Below are 6040 nucleotides of genomic sequence, written 5' to 3' on the forward strand. Positions count from 1 at the left end.
GGTTCGGGTCAGTCTAAGAAAACAACAATGTTTTAAAGAGATTAGATGAAAGGGGGAATACTTGCATTCAAGTGTCTTTAGGGCCGTTTTTTGTAGATGACCCTTAATGGCTGAGTGAAGGGGACAGCAACAGAGAGGTACGGACTCAAACATCTATTTCGGAATGTCAACAGGCAGGAACCTGCAAAAGCGACGTGCTGCTAAACATTAACATTTGTATTAAGCTAGTACGCGCCTTAAAATTAAAAGACAATTTGCTGTTTAAACTTTCCGCAAGGAAATTTTGAGCCATTCCTTTTTGATATAATAAAGGAAAATCAGGGATCACCGTGTAAAATTTCATTAGTACCAGAAATATTAATGAGCTAAAATATCCTGACACGACATTCAAAAATGGCGGCCTTCCGTGTGTTAACTCTATGGGAAGAATTGAATTTTGGGTTGTCACAAAAACCTAGCCGGAAGGATGAAAATCTCAGTAAAATTATTTGCTTCAAGATAAGCGCCTACAAGTGGTCAACCAAATTGAGAAAGTTTGAGGGTCCGAATATCTGTCCCCGAGGTGAATAGCAACTTGAAAGTGAACGATTATGCGTCTCGGGGACAGATACTCGAACTCTCATTTTTTTACAATTCTGTTTTGGTATACCACATGTTGGGACTCAGTAATTTTAAAGGTCCAGGAGAAAGAAATACTTTCACTGTCATACTTTTTTTCCGAAAATCGAAAATCTTATCCCCCACCCCCTTCCCAATAGAGTTAACACAGGGATGACGGCCATTTTGAATTTTAGATATTGTCAGTGTAAGAGAATGGTTGAAATTTTCATTGGGAAATTATGAGCAAAAGTTTAAGTATTTCACTTTTGAGGTGCATTCTGTCCTATGGATTGTCTCGCTGTATATCGACAAAGGATCTACCCATTAAAATCAAGTTACAATAAGTGAATTCAGACAGAAGGGTATGTATATCCATCTTACTCCTGACTGATAAAAGCAGTCAAATATTAAAGGTGAAAAAAATCATGTCTTGATTCTGATCTCTGCGTTCGAAATCAAAAATGATACATCCATAAGGGACTGGACAGAAATTACAGGGGGTGGTGTTGGGCTGGGGTTTTGTTTTTTTTTTGGGGGGGGGGTTGTCACTGTTTTTTGCACAAGCCTTTGTGAACGGTCATGAAATTTCACGCATGCCTCTTGGGGAGGGTCATCATTTTCTGCGCAACAATCAGAAATATAAGAGGGCAAAATGTGTTCGATACAGTATTTCACCGAAAAATATCGAATCATCATGCATTGGAATCTGTTGGGCAAACTATTAACAATTCCCCCCCCCCCCCCACAAAATCAGCTATAGCTGTACATTTACATATGTTCGATAATTTATGTAAATGTTCTTTGCTTTAAGTGGGAGGTAAAAAGTACATGTGTGTACAAGAAATTTGATTTTTCGATTCAATTAAAAATGTTGATTCACTGTGATCCAGTATGAGAAAACTATGAACACTTTTTTCCGATGTAAAACGAGCAATATCTGTGTATGTATAGATGTTTGATAATTTTACATAAATCTACATGGTAAGAATAGGGTGATTACAAGTGCATATATGTACAAGCAAATGAATTTGAAATTTGATGATACACTATACATGTAAGCCTATGAAAAGTCAATGAACATTTTTTCCAATATATAACTGGCAACATCTGTGCATTTACTGGTGCTTGATTGTTGGTATTAATGCTGAAAAGACTTGATTTTTGAATTTCACCGGCATGTTGATTCACTATACATTGTAGTCTATGAGGAAACTGTGAATAATTTTTTTACACAACAAAACCAGCTAAAACTGTGCTTTTATAAAAATTCAACAATTGATACAAATGTACGTGATGAGAATAAGGTGTTTTAAAGAGACGATATGAACAACAAATGATATTGGAATTTCAATCAAGATCCTAGCATTAGTGATTATTTGTAAAAGTTAAAAAGTATTCTTTGAAAGTTCAAAGGTCAAACGAGAAATAGTATTTCAATTAAAATATTATTAATACGGACTGTGGCACGCAGGGGAAGGGCCATTGGTTTTTTTTGGGGGGGGGTTGTGCATGAAAATTGGGGAAGGTCACTCTTTTTCTAACAAACACTTTTTGAAGGGTCACTCTTTTTCGCGCAGCGTCATTTTGTAAAACACCGGCCCTCCTCCCTGTAATTTCTGTCCTGTCCCCAAGTCGTCGATACCTATAGGCTCCATGTACTATGCATACCCATACCCATTACTTGTGTTATTGATTTTTGCGCTGGCTCGGGCGTATACATATTGGGATGCTATCTTTCTACAATTGCTAGGAGCAAATATGAATAATATGCATTGACCATCTTGGTTGAGCAAGTCAGTATTCGGTCCCTATCGCATTTAAACAGTGTGTATGAGTTCAGATAAACAGCAATAAATGGATTGACATAACCCGCGGCTTTTATTATGTTTGTATAGTTTTGCCTTCAGTTGCGTTCACTTGGTGCATTCAGTCATTTTACATATTTTTGATCTTGACCTTAAAAGTTTTGGGGAAAAGAGAAGCTGTTCGTTACTGCCCTCACGCGAAGAGCATACCCTCCTACTGAATAGTAATGCCCACTGCTCTCCAGTATTTATGGTCTGCCCAGACTCAATTTCCCAGTTACAAGATCCCCACTGCCCTCTCAACACCACTGACGCAGCGTAATCTTCCCTGAAGTTCTATCTACAGCATTCCCATCCCTCTACCTTTATTCCGGTACTCACTGCCAGGAATTTTCTTCCCTTCCACAGTAATAACTGGAATTTCTTCCCTCATGACAGTAAACAGTGACCTTTTCCCCGCTCACTGATCTTTAAATTTGCCCGCTCACTGAAAACCAGAGCACGAACACCTTTTCGCAGCTTCGTTGGCAGCAGCTGTAGGCTGTGTCTCAATACGGCGTATTTCCACTCGATTTGGACCATAACAAAAGTGGCGCCACGAAATACCAGCACGGGATTAATACCTCATTCACACAGTTTAGTAACTTAATTCTTATCATAGAAGTAGTCCTTGTGCCTGCTTCGTGTTCTTATCATATCGCAACCACTTCTAAACATTATACACATGACAGCTTGTTGAACGGAGCGTTGACAGCGCAAACATGTTTCAATGTAACTCTTATCCTCGTCTTAGGAGATCATGTATCAAGTCTTGAAGATTGCAGTTCGTCAGTGATATGCAAGCGAATACGAATAACATACAACGGAATTACCACTGACAGCTTGACCGGCGAAGCGAGAGACGTGCCTGTCCGTAGCCTATAGATCTTTTAGATATTTCAATAGTCTTACTTTTCAAGGGCGAGTACTCACAAACAGTTTTTGCGGCTTCTATAAGATGTGAGTCTCGCTGAGGTTAGTGACCCTAAATAGGTCATGTGTGTGGTAATGCCACGGTAGGTATGTGGAAAGTGAATTGACTTTTTCCCATCTAAATACCAAAGATACGTACGGGTCAAAGTCAAGACGCACACATACTGGACACATTACTCCTTTGCGGATGATTAGTCGTTAGACATGATCGCAATATGAACACGTAAATAAGGAATTCTATGATAATATTGGTTTGCGTGTCATCTATAGGAAGCATACTGTTCTATAGAAGAGCACTAATCATGACTTGTTGTCTTGTAATACAAACTTCATTGGTACAACTATTGAAAGATACCAGCTGATGATAGTGGCGTACAAGGTTATGATATGGATAGAGGGACTGTGATATATTATAAGACACAATAAGTCATGAACAAACTAACGAAGATGAGAGCAAAGTTGAGAGGGGGTATTTCTAATAATAAAACTGCTTGAGGCAACACCTGTTTTTGCATGTGGCTTCAATTTGGATTTGGTAGAATACGAAGGCAGAGGATTACCCATGAGTATGGCAGTTTTGGCCAATTCCCAGGGCTTGCATGCAAGAATTTTAGGATACGACAAAGTGGGCACAAAAAGTAGGATCACCATGCTGTGTATATCAAGAAAGAAGTTGGAATTACTGGACCAGGGCTGTGTTTGCGAGGAACATCTGAAAAGATGCTGACTAAACAATTTGTCTCAGTCCTTTTGATAACTATCATAATGATCTGTACATCTTCTTCGGTTCGTTAGCGATTCACTTTTTCTTTTCATATAATTGACAATTATTGTACTTGGGCTGAGGCCCAAGTACATTTGTTTTCATTCCGTGGGAAAAAACTATAAGGTATAACCATTTCTGGCTGAGACCAGGGAGGGCAAAATGTCTTGGCTTCATCTTTCTTGGCATAATAAATGGCGTAATGATGTTAACTGAATGGAAGTGCTGCTCTCAGCCAGTCTTGAATAAGTGAGATGTGAATATTAATGCTTCTCTATCTGAGTTTTTGCCACAAAATCTTCTGAATATAATCAAAATGTGCATCGAAATGCAACAATTAATGCACCCTCCGTTTCATAGACGATGGCACGACCCTTGCTACACCTACTGGACGAGCCAAAGTGGGAGGGGTAATTTCAGTTTGGTCGAACAGGAGGGCTCGAGACCAGACTTTAACATTTAAACTTGAAACATGTTTAATCACTGACAAGATGTGGACTAGTGTTAATCAAAGTGGCAGCGCGAAAAGGAAAGGTTTTATATCCCGTACACAATGAAAAACATTACGACTGGAAACTGTACCCCCAGTTGAGAATAGTAATGCCCACAGCAATGGAGAACACTTATCCTTGAGGTGAGAAAACCAGACCATCATTTCGAAATAGAGCTGCAGATTCGAGAAGCTCGTTCAAAATAGCTAGGTACACCCCATAAGGGGTGGTTTCGAGTTTTGAGGGCAAATTTCGCCTCCTTCATTTAGAAATCGTACGTTTGTTTTTCCAGGAGAACACACCATTTGACACAAAATTTGCATGTAAAGGGGTCGCCAGTAAGCACGTGGTCAAATCTGGCATAGAAAACAATATGAAATGTTGGGTAAAGCCAGTCCAAAATAAACTGGTTTGAACTTTTGTGTTTTGTAATTTATACCACTGCAGTAACATTACCCTTTTTTGACAACATCACACAATGTAATACGTTTTGAAACTGAATACTCCGACGTATTCTGTGTCTCCTTTGCTAAAAAATACGGTATGCCGATTACCATGTAAGGAGATGATGACGTCAAGACAGATTTGTAGTGCGTTTGGTCCTGGATGGTGAACGGGAAGTTTTGTCAAGGTAGCTTGTGTATTTATTTCCTAAATGGGAGAGATTACTAGGGTCGATCTAAACGAAGGCCGAAGAATGTTATAATACTCTAAGCGAGCTGAACTCTAACGCGAATGGTTGGATAATTTGGAGGATGTCTAGAATGATCTCGTCTCATTAAGATTATTTGGCGGTCAGTATTGAATTTCAACTGCGTCACAAGTTTGCGAAATGAGTATTCCGTCGAACGGTCAACGAACGATATTTTAGAAATCTGGAGACATGGCACATCGCATTTTTATTTTAGTATTTTATATTTTACAAAAGATTTAAGAAGCAATGATTTTGTCGGAAATTCTGAAAAAAATATAGGAAGATTTGATCGCGAACACATTTTCACTTGGGGTCAACTAGCCCTGCGAACGATGCTGTGTGTTCCGCTACAGCTAATCGCCCCGCTCACCACAGCCCTGCAAAGACCCGTACGTAGGGTCGGTGACTTCAAATCCATTTTGGGACTTGACGTAAAAAGCCAAATTACTGCCGAAATTCAGCGTTCTTGGGCCCAAGTCGTATCCCAGCCTACCTCAGCTACTCGATCGCTTCCAAAAATGACAGTCTTTTATTCGCTTCTCGTAAATAACCGTCGATGTCGTCAACTCTCTCGCTAGCCCTGCGTACGATGCTGTGTGTTAGCTGTAGCACATAGCATCGTACGCAGGGCTAGGGGTCAACATGGGGTCGCAGCCATGTTGCCTCAAAACTTATTTCTGTCTGCACTCAAAACTCAAAAATGTCGGATATGAAC

Source organism: Ptychodera flava, chromosome 2 (genome assembly GCF_041260155.1).
Source record: "Ptychodera flava strain L36383 chromosome 2, AS_Pfla_20210202, whole genome shotgun sequence".
In the NCBI taxonomy this organism is placed as follows: Eukaryota; Metazoa; Hemichordata; class Enteropneusta; family Ptychoderidae; genus Ptychodera; species Ptychodera flava.